Raw genomic sequence first — 15,871 nt, 5'->3', positions numbered from 1 at the left:
AATATGTTGGAATCTGATACTAGGCTTGTGACTTTGCAGTTGATGACCAGTTACAGGACCGATTTTCTTGATTAATGATGTGGGAAATCCCAGCCCCCCGTGGGTGACTCCACTCCTTCAAGTTGGTCCTGGGTTGTGTAAGTAAACTGAGCCAGCCATAAAGAGCAAGATGGTAGCTAGGTTTGTTCCATGTTTTCTGCCTCAGCTCCTGCTTGAGTTCCTGCCTCAATTTGCCTAAATGACAGACTTAGATCACGTCATTGAAGCTAGGTATCATGTCCTTCTAGAGATCCACTGCCATACAGCTAAAGTCCCATGCACAGGGCTAGGTGTCATATGCTACTAGGAACCCTCTCACCTACATGCAAACACCCCCGATACAGCTCCCCAGATTCATATAAGGCAAGTCAGGTTCTGGTTTTTATCTCCACCCTTACAACCAAAGTCAATAAACACAAACATGGTTAGGTTTTAGGTTCTCCTATGTACCCTCTCACCCACAGCAAAACACCAGGTTCAAACATACAAACATGCGTGTATGCGAACAATCAGGACTATAGGAACCCTCACCAGGCTGTGAGGTGCCACTAGTTTTTCCCTAGCCTTGTGGATAGAGCTTTGTATTTAGGAGAAGGGTACCTAGTAGGACCTGGCACCTACCTCTGGGTATGTGGCATTGCTGTAGAAGAGGGGCCTTCTAGCAAGTAGCCATGTACATGTATATGGCATGGCTATGGGTGGGACTGCATTGCTACTCCTGACACCTAGCCCTGTGTGGAGAGCTAGGGCTGTAAAAGAGTAAGAAGTCCATCAGGATCTGACACCTAACTCGTGTGTGTGTGTGTGTGTGTGTGTGTGTGTGTGTGTGTGTGTGTGTAGGAGTGTGCTTTAGCAATTGTGATTTGATACCTAGTAGATCTTGACACCTACCCTACAGCCAATGACCCTCATACACATATATAGCTCACTATCTGGTCCTGCTGTGTAGCCCGACACTTACAGCCTAGACAAACCTACACAAACCTCAGGACCTGCTAGGTATATCCTCCTATAGTCAAATGACCCATATATGGCTAGAGTGTCATGTCCTCCTCAGCAAAACCTCCCCTAAAGCAAAGCTTAAACCATGAATTCATAGCTAGGTGTCACATCATGATAGGTACCTTATCCCCTACAGTCAACGCCACACATACACACATGGATGATGTTAGACCATGCTGACTGTCCCCTGCCTTACAATCAAAGCTCTCTCTCTCTCTCTCTCTCTCTCTCTCTCTCTCTCTCTCTCTCTCTCTCTCTCTCTCTCTCTCTCACACACACACACACACACACACACACACACACACACAATCTATGTGCAGGCCCTCTTAGGTAATTCCTCCCCTCTAGCCAATCCTTTACACACATATACAACTATATGTCTGTTACTTCTAGACATTTCTTTTGCCACAGCAAAAGCCCCATATACACACATAGGACTAAGTTTCAACTCTTGTGAGATTAAATCTCCCTAGGAGGGTCTCAGGAGGACCCCTAGGGGGACACAATATCTAGTTGTGTAAGAAGAATATACATATAGCCAAAGCTTGACATAAAAATCTAGGTGTCAGGTACTATTGGTATCCCCTCCCCTCTCTGTTCCCACATGTTTTATACTCCCTTCAGAAGTCTGGAGCCAGAAACAGCTGATGGAGTCGACCTCTGACATTTGTCTTTCTGGATCTGGGTTCTCTCACTCAATATAATCTTTTCCACATCCATTCATTTGGACAGAAAGAAGGCTCAAAACCAAAGAGGATTATTGTGCTGAGTATCTGAAAATAGTCTGAAACTGAAACTGATTTTGCAGTTGAATGCAGGTTTCTGGACCCATTTTTTTTATTATTGCCTAATGAGGGAGATCCAGGCCCACTGTGGGTGGCTACACGCCTATAAGTTAGTCCTGAAATATGTAAGAAAGCAAACTGAAGCCATGAAGAACTAGACAGCAAACAGCTGTTCTCTGCATCTGCTAGAATTCCTACAATACTTCCCTAATGATGGACATTGAACAGGACATGGGAGGCAAATAAAATCTTTCCAACACATTGGGTTTTGTCAGAATGTGTCTATTATCAATACATACTATACTAGCACAGTATCCCAGGACTGGCCTCAATTTAAAATCCTCCAACCTACAACTGCTGAGTGCTGACTGTAAGTATGTAAAATATACATATATGATCAAATAGAAGTTTTAAGATTGGATAGATGTCATAGAGAAAACAAATTAATGCCCAGAACAACACAATTCCATGGTGTGAGGTTATTTTAATGAAGAAAACCATAGAAAGTATCTCAAGGGTTTAAGGGATCCTGATGAATGAGGGTCACAACAAAAAAAGTGCCCAATGATGTATACAGAGCTAGGGGAGGAATCTGAGTTTATTTTTAGTATGTTGAGCACCAATCAAAGGATATAAACACAAGAGTGAAATCATTTGCCTTGAGATATTTAATCATGAGGCATGTGAGCAGCAACAGTGATTATAGGAACATCAGTTTAGGAGGATGGCAGAACTGTGGCAATATCATGGCTTATTCACCACCTGAATGAAACTATCGGTGTATGTGCCCACTGCACTGTGTGCAAAGTAGTTAATGAGGTCAGAATATATGATAACATATAGTGATAGGCATACACAACCATTGTAATACATATAACATGGCTCCTGAGATCAGAGGATGTGGGACATTCTAAAATCTGCACCAGCACACATCCCATCGCAATTCCTGAAGCCTGGTTTGTGAGATCAGAAGGGATTCCACTCCTAGCTCATCCAGCATCACTAAGCTATCCCAGCTACAATCCACCACCATGGGTCTCCACATCTAAGCTCAAGCAAAACACAGATGAGCCAAGTACAATCAAACTAGGAACACCAAGCACCAATCCAAACACTCCCTGAACACAAAGATAGCAGAAACATTAAACTAAAAACCTAAACCTAGATCAGCAAGCCCCATGACAAAAACAGAACTAACATGAAAAACCTAAGACAACATAACTCCTCCCAAAATGACCAATCCCAAAGAAGGGCCAACAGATAGAAACTGCCAGACATTCTGCAGGACACAGAGGAAAGCAATTGACAAACTTCACCAATGTAGATGGGACAGTCTTTCAAATTTCCTGCTTCATTGAACAGTCTGCCAGAAGTAACATGAAAACATGTTACTTATCTTCTATAAGATAGACTTCAACCAAATTCAAGACTAGGTAACAAGGAAAGCCCAAGGGGAGATGCATGGATCTCCCTGGGAAGGGGAAATAAAAGAGATCTCCTGGATGAACTGAGGATCAGGTGGGGAATGGGAACTTGAGGGTTTGGGTTGGGAGGTGGATGTAGTTGGTTGGTTTTGTTGTTTACTCTTTTGATGGACCCACCATCCAGCTCCCAAATATATCACACACAGATATTTATTCATAATTATAAATGCCCACCCTTAGCTTGGCTTGTTTCTTGCCAGCTTTTTTTAACTTTAAATTATCCCATCTATCTTTTGCCTCTGGGCTTTTCCTTTTCTATTCCTGTATAACTTTATTTTTTTTTCTTACTCTGTGGCTTGCTGTATAGTCACCCAAAGTTCTTTTGCAATGTTGGGACATCCATCTTCAGCCTACAGGTCCATAGTATCTGGCAGACTGTTCAATGAACAGGAAATTTGAAAGACTGTCCCACCTATATTGGTAAACTTTGTCAATTGCTTTACTCTGTGTCCTGCAGAATGTCTGGCAGTTTCTTCTGTGAAGCAGGAACCCTGAAGGACCATCCTGCCTTGTTTTGGCAAATTTCAGCAGTCACTTTCCTGTGGGTCCTGCAGGTCCAGTTTATACAACATACTGTCAATCATTCCAGGCAAAAGCAGCTTCTTGCCCAAATGGTTAGTCTTGCCACATTGAAAGAAAACTCCATAAGGAATTTCCTCAATGCCCATCATCTCTGAAGTAAATTGGTGCTGCCAGGAGCAAATGTGTCTCATTGTCATGAAAAGCCCTACATTAACAAAACATTTTAAATACCATATTCCATAGGTCTTTGAAAGGTTTGAAGACCATCTATCTAAAATACATCTCTATATGATCTAGAAAGCATACTTAACATATCTACCAGTTTGATTGTTATAAATGACTAACCACTAACCACTGTTTCCTAATTATCCTATATAGTTTATAATAATAGCTTTCAAAAACTAGAACTTGCCGGGCGGTGGTGGCGCACGCCTTTAATCCCAGCACTCGGGAGGCAGAGCCAGGCGGATCTCTGTGAGTTCGAGGCCAGCCTGGACTACCAAGTGAGTCCCAGGAAAGGCGCAAAGCTACACAGAGAAACCCTGTCTCAAAAAAAACCAAAAAAAAAAAAAAAAACCCTAGAACTTCACCTTACATTTCCAAATGAACTGCATAGGTGCAATACCTCAAGCAAAAATAGAAACATACATATATTGTAATAACCTTAAATTTTTTACCAATATAAAATCCTTTAAACAAAACTAGAACATATATACAGCATAACAAAAATAACTTTAAATTTGCATCAATATTCTATATTTCCCCTAAATGATAGCAAACATCAATAACCCACCTTATAACCAAAAACCACCCACACACAACTCTTGGGAATGTGGGCGTAGTTTTCTAGACTGCTTCCTTCTGTCTGTGGGCAAAGACATCTTTTTTAGGGGTCCCTAAGAAAAATGTGAGATAATGACCAAGTCCTGGGAAGACCAGCAGAAACCTTTGTTGATAGCTATCACTGTCAAGATTCAGGAGATCTCTCCTGATCAAACCTGACCCATATTATTCCTTAAGGAATCCACAACCTCTTATCTCCTGTGGGAAATAAACGCCAAAGCATTTTTTATTTCCATTGACAAATACATTTTTTGGCTTCTTTTTAAGTTAAGATAGCCCTAAAGTATCTAGTTTGGTTCAATTTTGCAGTCTTGTTCACAAGCCGATGTCTGCCAGCAGCTTTCTTTTGCTCATTACCACACAAAAAAATTCAAAATCAACACAATAACATGCAGGATCCAGATCCTTGTATATTTCCCATCTCTGCGTGGCTTATTCTTTTTTATATTGCTTTACTACTTTCTTTAAAGACTTCATTATTTTCTAACTTTGCATTTTTTCTATGACTATGCCATTTTTTCTTTCCTTCAGCATACATACATTGTAAAACACACTGGAGCCTGTTTAGAGGTTTTTACCATCTGGACCTCTTTTATTGCCTATCATTTAGCCTTTTTTTGACCATGTGAGCAAACTTAAACTGCTAAGTGGTGTGGAGTTTTGCCAGCTGCAGCAGCTGGCTCCTCCTGCTTCTCAGGTCATGAAAGGCAAGCCTAAAGCTTGCAGCCCAGTTGGAGGTTTGTCTGCTCCTGAACTGCACTCAACTTTCCTAGAGCTCTAGAATGCTGATGCTTGCACTATGGCATTTTTACTTAGATTTTTTTTTGTTCCTACTTAGCATACTGGCTGCTCAAGGGCTGCCAGCAGACAGAAGCTCTTTTATTTATTTTTATTTAAAAAAATTTTTTATTCATTTTACATACCAACAACACCTCCCCCTCTCATCCCTCTTCCCACTCCTCCCCACAGCCTTCCCCCTTCCCACTCACCCCCACACCCTCCTCCAAAAGGGCAAGAGTTCCCATGAGGAGTCAGGAAAGCCTGGTACATTCAGTTGAGGCAGAACCAACCTCCTCCCCCGTGCATCAAGGCTGAGCAAGGCATCCCACCATAGGTAATGGGCTCCAAACAATCAGCATTTGCACCTAGGATAGATCCTGATCCCACTGCCAGGGGCCCTTCATATAGACCAAGCTACACAACAGACAGAAACACTTAAAGGAGCAATATCCTCCTTTTATTTCTTCAGTTTTCTTAAGCCCTGTGTAGAAATTCAGGCCCATGTTGGAATGTCAAAATGTAGTTGGCTGTTTTTGGTCTTGACTCTTTTGACCGGCTCACCACCCAGCTCCCAAATAAATCACACACAGATGCTTATTCTTTTTTGTTGTTTTGTTTTTGTTTTTTGTTTGGTTGGTTGGTTTTGGGGTTTTGTGGGGGTTTTTTTGGGGGGGGTGTTTTGTTTTGCTTTTGTTTTTCGAGACAGGGTTTCTCTGTGTAGCTTTGCAGCCTGTACGGGAACATGCTGTGTAGACCAGGCTGGTATCAGACTCACAGAGATCCACCTGCCTCTGCCTCCTGAGTGCTGGGATTAAAGGCATGGGCCACCAGGCCTGGCTGGATGCTTATTCTTAATTAATGCCCAGCCTTACCTTGGCTTGTTTCTTGCCAGCTTTCTTAACTTTAAATTATCCCATCTATCTTTCACCTCTGGGCTTTTCCTTTTGTACTTCTTTGCTTCTTACTCTGTGGATTGCTATGTATCTGGTTGGCTGGACCCTGGGTCCTCCTCCTCTGGCTACTTCTTCCTCCAAGATTTCTCCTTCTATATAGCCTCTCTCCTGCCTTGCTATTGGCCTGTTCAGTTCTTCACTAGACCATCAGGTGTTACAGACAGGCAAAGTAACACAGATTCACAGAGTTAAACAAATGCAGCATAAACAAAAGTAACACATCTTAAAATAATATTCCCTAATAGGTGGTTGGAGGGGGAGTGTACTGAAAGGGGTGACTGGAAGGGGGGCATTTTAGGGTCAGGTAGAATCTTGATGCAAGGGAAACTCCCAAAAATCTACAAGGATGAACCCAGCTAAGACTTATAGCCATAGTGGATACATAACATGAACTGGCCATCCCCTGTGATTTGATTTGTGGCTACCCTCATTGTCATCAGAGAGTCTTCATCCAGTAACTGATAGAAACAAATGCAGAGACCCACAGCAAAACATTAGCCTGCATATTGGGAATCCTGCTGAAGAGAGGGAGGAAGGATTGCAGGAGCCAGAGGGGTCAAGGACATCACAAGAAAACAGAAACAACTAACCTGGCTCATAGGAACTCACAGAGTCTGAACCAATAGCCAGAAAGCCTGCATGGGACAAGGCCCGCTACATATATGTGACAGTTGTGTAGCTTGGTCTACTTGTGGGACTCCTAACAATGGGAGCAGGGGCTGTCCCTTATGCTTTGGCTGGCTCTTGGGAACCTATTCACCACACTAGATTGCCTGGCACAGCCTTACTACACGGGGAAGTGCTTAGTCTTACCTCAATTTGATATGCCATGCTTTGTGGATACCCATGGGAGGCCTACCCCTAAGGTGTGTTACTTTTGTTTATGTTGCATTTGTTTAACTCTGTGAATAAATAAATCATGAAATAAATCATGAAAATTTTTAAAAAATAAATTATGGGATTAGACCAGTGACTGATGGAGGCAGATACAGAGATCCACGGCCAGGCGCCAGGCTGAATCCAATCAATGAGAGAGAAGGATTCCGCAGGCCAGGGACATGGAGATCGTGATGGGAAGACATGCAGAGATGACTGGCCACACTAGTGGAAGCCCATGAACTGTAGACTAGTGGCCGTGGAGCCCCCATGGGACCAGACTAGGCCCCTGGACATGGAAGATGGTTGCTTGGTTCTAACTGTTTGGGGGGCACCCAGGCAGGGGGATGGGGATCCATCCCTGGTGAATGGGCAGGCTTTTAGGAGCCCAGTGCCCGTGGTGTGATGCGGTGCGCAGCCTTGGTGCGCAGCCTTGGTGCGCAGCCTTGGTGCGCAGCCTTGGTGCGCAGCCTTGGTGGTAGTGCAGTGGGGAGGGACTTGGACCTGCCTAGGCTCAGTGTGCCATACTCTGCTGACTCCCCATGGGAGACCTTGATTTGGGGGATGTGGGGATGGAGGGTTGTGGTGGTATTGTATTCCTCAAAATATTGTGCACCCTAATAAATTTATCTGGGGTCAGAGAACAGACAGCCACTAGATACAGAGGCTAGAAAATGGTGGCACTCTCGCCTTTAATCCTAGCATTCCAGAGGCGGAAATCCATCTGTTCAAGAATACAGCCAGGCATGGTGACTCACGCCTTTAATCCCAGAAAGCGAGACTTTAATCCCAGGGATTGGTGGTAGAAAGCAGAAAGGTATATAAGGCATGAGGGCCAGAAACTAGAAGCATTTGGCTGGTTAAGCTTTCAGGCTTCTAGCAGCAGTTCAGCTGAGATTCATTCTGGATGAAGACTCAGAGGCTTCCAGTCTGAGGAAACAGGACTAGCTGAGTAACTGGCAAGGTGAGGTAGCTGTGGCTTGTTCTGTCTCTGATCTTCCAGTGTACACCCCAATAACTGGCCTCAGGTTTGATTTTATTAATAAGAACTTTTAAGATTCATGCTACAGAGGGTGGCTTGGGAGGAGGGGGGATCTGTGGGTGGTATGTAGAGTGAGTAGAAAATTTCTTAATAAAGAAAAATGAAAAGAAAAAAATTACCAGACTAGAAGAATGACAAGCTTTCCTAACAAAATATGGAAATTATGTTCACTAAAAATGATAGAATAAAATTTCCACACACAAGGGGTGTCCAGCAGTGCCTGATATATAGCAGTATATGTGGAACAGTGGTGATGATGATCATGTTATAAAGAAAGCTGTGTGTGTGTGTGTGTGTGTGTGTGTGTGTGTGTGTGTGTGCGCGCGCGCTGTTGTAGTGATGGATTAGAGAGTGTGCTGCAGTGCCTTGCCCTGCAGTGAAAGTGAAGATCTGGTGTATTTCTGAAGTGTGTTAAGATGACAGAAGTGAATTGGGGTGAGTGGATGTTCAGTGGGGCCTGATATCAAGCAGTACAACTAGGACTTGAGAAATACGGAAATGGGGTGTAACAAGACTGCATATAGCAGTTTTGTGGGGGTCATGAGCCAACAGGCCCTGATACATAGAAGTTCATGTGTCCTGCCCACTCCCTTGAAAATACCCACATACAATGCTAGGTTAGTAATAATAATAGCATTGGTATGCATACCATTCCATATGCAACCTGCACCTATAATACCACATACACTAAGTTGTAAGTCCCTGCAGCACACCACTCTGCTTTCCAATACATACTGCTCAGTATAATTGCAACTGGACAAGGCCTGACTCACCAAGTGTAGGGAACACTGAGATAAGATGAGGTCTGTAGATGGACAAGAAAACATGGCTATTACTCTGGGAATATATTGATGTCATTAGGCAGATACATTCGTGAGCCATGGGGGTTACTGCTGGAGCTGAGTCTGAGCACTTTTGAAGATCTGGCAGATCCAGTGCTGGGTGGTCAGTAGGATAACCCAGGTTCAGGGACTATGTCAAGGAAGGACTGATGCACCTTCGGTGGAAGCAGACTGGCCATGAGTAAAGCCCTGATAGAAAGGCAGGTTATTGTGTGCACCTTTCCTGCTCTCACCCAGCAGCTTACTCCACAGCTTTTCCATTGCTGGGGCCCCAGGGAAGGAAAACCACTTCTGACACCAGTGGGTTATTGAAACCACCTGGTGAGACTTAAGGAGGACAGCTCCACAGAGATGCAAACCGCAGTAAAGCAATGTGGAATGCCATGGCCATTGACCATCCCATGTCTTGGCCACAGAATACCTACCTTCCTACCTTGGTTTTCCTGCATACTGTGTAGACATTCAATGTCATAGGTTAGTGACCAAGACCTCATAGGGAAAATGACACCCAAATGATGTTGATTCTCCATGGATTGTAAGAATGAAGCCAAAGGTTAAGACCAAGGCCAAAGAACAAGTTGCTTGGTATAAATGACTATGGGATCTTCTGATCACTAGTTCACTGTCCAGCAGAGAGAACCAGATGCAATTCATATCATGAGAACTCTATAGGAGTGAAAGCTCAGTAGAGTGGGGAGATTAGATGGAGGTAAAAGATTTCCACAGCAGCCCATGCCAAGGACACTGAGTGGGTAAGAGGCCTTGTGTCTTCATTTCCTGTACTAACACACCTCTGTACTTAGTTTGAAGAGGAAAGATCCAGAAGTCTCAAAGGATGTGTAGGTTAAGTTGCTCAAGGTCACAGATCTAAGGTGCTTTGCTCCCTTAATCTTTTTTAAATTAATTTTTTTTTATTTTTTTAAATTTTACATATAGCAACCCCTGTTCCTCCTCCCTCCCCTTCTCCTGCTCCCTCCTACCTCTCCTCCATCCCACTTCCGTCCCCTCCTCATAGGGGGTAAGGCCTCCTTTGGTAGTCAACACAGGCTGGCATACCAAGTTGAGGCAGGGCTAAGCCCCTCCCCCCTGCATCAAGGCTTAAGTAAGGCATTGCATCATAGGGAATGGGCTCTGAAAAGCCAGTTCCTGTACCCGGGATAAGTCCTGGTCCCATTGCCAGGGGACCCACAAACACATCAAGCACACAACTGTCACCCACATTCAGAGGGCCTAATGCAGTCCCATGCAGGTTACTCAGCTCTCAGTCCAGAGTCCATGAGCTCCCACTACCTTGAGTCAGCTGTCTCTGTGGTTTTTCCTATCATGATCCTGAACCCCACCACTACCTTTCTCCTATAATCCCTCCTCCCTCTCTTCAACTCAAGTCCAAGAGCTTTGCTAAGAACTTGGCTAAGAACTTGGCTATGCAGCCTTGGTGCAGGAAGGAGGGGCTTGAACCTGCCTCAACTGAATGTACCAGGCTCTGCTGACTCCCCATGGAGACCTTGCCTTGGAGGACCTGGGAATGAGGGGTGGGTTGGGGAGGAAGGCTGGAGGGCAGGAAGAGGGAGGACAAGGGAATCTGTGGTTGGTATGTAAAATGAACAGAAAAATCTCTTAAAATTTATTTAGGAAAAAAAAAGAACTTGGTTATGGGTCTCTGCATCTGCTTCCATCAGTCACTGGATGACAATTAGGGTAGACACCAATCTGAGTACAGGGGAAGGCTAGTTCAAACACCCTGTCCACCATTGCTATGAGTCTTAGCTGGGGACATCCTTATGAGTTCCTGGGGATGAGTTCCTAGCTCCAGATTTCTCCATTGTAGAATGACTCATCCCTAACAGGCTTGAGGGCCAGCTGGCCAAAACCAGTAAAAAGATACTTTCTGAGAGCCAACCTGGGTCTGCCTAAGGGCCTTAGCACAGCAGCTGAGACATGATCTGGAGATGACCTGGACCAATGAGAGACAGCCATGTCACACCAGCAGATGCATATTCATCAGACCTTTCCCCAGGATGAGGTGGAGGGTATATAAGGCTTGCCTCTTCCTGAATAAACTGAGCTTGTTGTTTCAACATTCTCCCAGAGTCTGTGTGGTTTGACTCTGCACCTACTTGACCCCATCCCCCAAAGGGAACAATAGCACAGGACCCTGCCACACTCCCTAACCTCTTAATGGTTTACTCTGTCAAGATATCTCTTTCATTGTTCTCCCTCTCCATCTCTCCCCCAACTCGGCAATCTTGAATCCTCATGTTCCCACCTCACATCCCCTTCCCTCTACTCCCCTCTCCCAGTTTACCCAGGAGATCTTAACCCTTTCCCCTTTCCTGGGGTGATCCATACATGTCCCCTTTAGGGTCCTCCTCTTTACCTAGATTCTCTGGGGTTGTGGATTACCCCTGGTTATCCTTTGCTTTGCATCTAATATTCACTTATGAGTGAGTACATACTGTGTTTGTCTTTCTGGGTCTGGGTTAACTCACTCAGGATGATTTTTTTTCCTACTTCCATCTACTAGCCGCCAAATTTCATGATGACATTGTTTTTTACTGCTCCACTGTATAAATGTACCACATTTTCTTTATCCATTTTTCAGTTGAGGGGCATCTAGTTTGTTTCCAGGTTCTGGCTATGTTGAATAATTCTGCTATGAAAATAGTGAGCCAATGTGCTTGTGGTGTGGTTGAGCATCTTTTGGGTATATGCCCAATAGTAATATTGCTGGGTCTTGAGGTAGGCTGATTCCCAATTTTCTGAGAAACCACCATACTGATTTCCAGAGTGGCTGTACAAGATTGCACTCCCACCAGCAGTGGAGGAGTGTTCCCCTTTCTCCACATCCTCTCCAATGTAAGCTGTCATCAGTGTTTTTTATCTTAGCCATTCTGACAGGCCTAGATAGTATCTCAGAGTTGTTTTCATTTTCATTTCCCTGATGGCTAAGGATTTTGAGTAACTACTTATATGTCTTTCAGCCATTTGAGATTCTTTTGTTCAAAATTTTCCATTTAGATCTGCACCCCACTTTTTAATTGATTAGATATTTTGATGTCTAGTTTCTTGAGTTCTTTATATATTTTGGAGATCTCTGTCAGATGTGGGGTTGGTTAAGATCTTTTCCCATTCTGCAGGCTGACATTTTGTCTTATTGAAAGTGTCCTTCACCTTACAGAAATGTCTTTCAGGAGGTCCCATTTATTAATTGTTGTTCTCAGGGTCTGTGCTACTGGTGTTATATTTAGGAAGTGGTCTCCTGTGCCAATGCGTCTAAGGCTACTTCCCACTTTCTCTTCTATCAGGTTCTATGTAACTGAATTTATGTTGAGGTCTTTGATCCATTTGGACTTGAGTTTTGTGCATGGCAATAGATATGGAACTGTGTGAATTCTTCCATATGTTGATATCCAGTTATGCCAGCACCATTTGTTGAAGTTGCTTTCTTTTTTCCATTGTATAATTTTGGCTTCTTTGTCAAAAATCAGGTGTTCATAGGTGTGTCAGGGTCTTCAACTTGATTCCATTGATCCACATGTCTGTTTTTAATTACTATAGCTCTAGAGTAGAGCTTAAAGTCGGGGATGGTGATGCCTCTGGAAGTTCTTTTATTGTATAGGATTGTTTTGGCTATCCTGGGTTTTTTGTTTTTCCATATGAAATCGAGTATTGTTCTTAAAATATCTGTGAAGAATTGCATTGGGATTTTGATGGGGATTGCATTGCATCTGTAGATCGCTTTTGGTAAGATTGCCATTTTTACTATGTTGCTCCTACCTACCCAAGCATGAGAGATCTTTCCATTTTCTGATATCTTCTTCAATTTCTTCCTTCAAAGACTTAAAGCTCTTGTCATACAGGTCTTTCACTTATTTAGTTAGAATTACCTCAAGATATTTTACATTATTTGTGGCTATTGTAAAGGGTGATGCTTCTCTGATTTCTTTCTCAGCCCATTTATCATTTATATATAGAAGGACTACTGATTTTTTTAGTTAATCTTGTATCGTGCCACATTACTGAAGGTGTTTATCAGCTGTAGGAGTTCATTGGCAGAATTTTTGGGGTCACTTATGTATATTATCATATCATTTTCAAAGAGTGAAAGTTTGACTTCTTCCTTTCCTATTTGTATCCCCTTGATCTCCTTTTGCTGTCTTACTGCTCTAGCTAGACCTTCAAGTGCTATATTGAATAAGTATGGGGAGAGTGGACATCCTTGTCTTGTTCCTGATTTTAGTGGAATCACTTTGAGTTTCTCACCATTCAGTTTGATGTTGGCTGTTGACTTGCTGTATATTGCATTTATTATGTTTAGTTATGTTCCTTGTATCCCTGATCTCTCCAAGACCTTTATTATAAAGGGGTATGAATTTTATCAAAGGCTTTTTTACCTAGGAGGAGTAGACAACAGGAAATAATCAAATTGAGGGCTCAAATCAATAAAATAGAAACAAAGAGAATAATACAAAGATTCAATGAAACAAAGAGTTGGTTCTTTGGGGTTTTGAGATGGCTCAGAGGTTAAGAGTACTGGCTGCTCTTCCATAGGTGCTGAGTTCAATTCCCAGCAATCACATGATGGCTCACAAGCCTCTATAATTAGATTTGGTGCCCTCTCCTGGCATGTGGGCATATTTGCACGGAGAATGCTGTTAAAATAATAAATAAATAAATAAATCTTTTTTAAAAAATTAGAGTTGGTTCTTCAAGAAAATCAACAAGATATACAAACCCTTATCCAAACCTAAACCAGAGAGAGAATATCCAAATTAACAAAATCAGAAATGAAAAGGGAGACATAACAACAGACACTGAGGAAATCCAGAGATCATTAGGTCATACTTTGAAAACCTCTACTCCACAAAATTGGAAAATGTAAAAGAAAGGGACAATTTTCTGAATAGGTACCACAACCAAAATTAAATCAATATCAGGCAAACAATTTAAATAGACCTATAACCCCTAAGAAATAGAAGCAGTCAACAAAAGTCTCCCAACTAAAAAAAGGCCAGGATCAAATGGTTTCAGTGCAGAATTCTACTAGAATTTCAAAGAAGAGCTAATACCAATACTCATTCTAATTGTTCCACACAATAGAAACAGAAGGAACATTGCCAAACTCTTTTTATGGGGCTACAGTTACCCTGATTCCCAAACCACACAAAGATGAAACAAGTAAAGAGAATTACAGATCAATCTCCTTCATGAACATTGATACAAAAATGCTCAATAAAATACTAGCAAACCGAATCCAAAAACACATCAAAAAAAAATCATCCAGCATGATCAAGTAGGCTTCATCACAGAAATGCAAGGATGGTTCAACATACAAAAATGTGTCAATGTAATCCACCATATAAACAAACTGAAAGAAAAAAACCACATGCCCCCTTCATCTTGCTCCAGTGTTCCTGAGAGAATCACTGAAGGATGCTGTGATGCTATGGGACCTATGAGATTTTGCTCTCAATTTCTAAAAGAACATGAGGTATGGCCAGAAAAGATGTATTGGTTTTTCAATTCATCTAGTTAGAAATCCATCAACTCAGACCTTGGGAGTTTGTGTCTTACTTCAGGCAAGTGTTCCCCAATCACAAAGGATGGACTGGGGCTTTTGTCTTCATCCTCAGCCATCTTGTCCTTCCTACAGCCATCAGTCAGCCAGCCCTAGACACCTCTTCAGTACCCTAACTCACACATAGGCACAACTGAAGATTCTGACTCAACCTGCATTGATGACTAATGCAACATAGAGAAGACTGGAACATGTCAGAGTCACATGAACTGACAAACTCACAGTTGACAATTGAAGTCTCATGACCATGAGAGATAGGAGTTGTGGATGTGCTGTGAGATTTAGAGCATCACAATGTCAATGACCGCTCTCCTGTAAACTCACCACTCTAAATGTCAACATAAAAGCCTTGACCGTGTAAGCAGTTATGGTGAGCTCAGTCTGTAAAAAGCAAAACTACTTCAGAGCTGAAGTGAAATTCCATGAAAAACTCACATATATTCAGCAGGAAGCAGATAATGTACCTGTGTCCACTATCCTGGGAAGCTCAGTTTCTCCAGTCTAGCCTTGTAAGTTTTTCTGTTACATTTACTACTATTAGTGAAGTGACAAGGGTCAACGGAAGGGACTTGATGTGGAATGTCACCACTGTCACATAGGTTTGGATACTTAGTCATTACCAGGCTGTGCTGTTGGGGACACTGTGCATTTTGGCAGATGGGACCCACCAGAAAATCTTAGGTGATTGGAAGAACAGGAGATGAAAACTCCGTGTAACCAACTGCACCACACTCCTAATGTCCAGTCCACAAACTTCTCCATATGTTGACTTAGGCCCTTGTACATCTGAGGTTAAGTGCGTTCTCCTCTCATAAGTGAGTCGTTTAAAGCCATTTGATCACAGCCACAACAAGAATACATATCACGTTGTTCATGATAGAAAGAGGGGGGCTGCAGCTTTTGTGGAGCCGTGATTGGCCCATTGCAGGTGACATCACAAGGACTCATTGTGTGGTAACCTAGTTACCACTCCATAGAAGGGGCTACCTGGGGCTGGGTTTTGTCCTTGTACTATAGAAAAGGAGGTGGTTGGTGGATGAGCAGTTGGACTCAGTCATTTCTCAGAGACTTGGACTTTCCCAACGAGTTGGATCTTGAAAAAGTGAGTTTCCCTGGTTTTCTGTT

The sequence above is a fragment of the Peromyscus eremicus genome, chromosome 16_21 (assembly GCF_949786415.1).
Source record: "Peromyscus eremicus chromosome 16_21, PerEre_H2_v1, whole genome shotgun sequence".
Lineage (NCBI taxonomy): Eukaryota > Metazoa > Chordata > Mammalia > Rodentia > Cricetidae > Peromyscus > Peromyscus eremicus.
The sequence above is the reverse complement of the archived record's forward strand: the minus strand, read 5'-3'. Positions refer to the sequence as shown.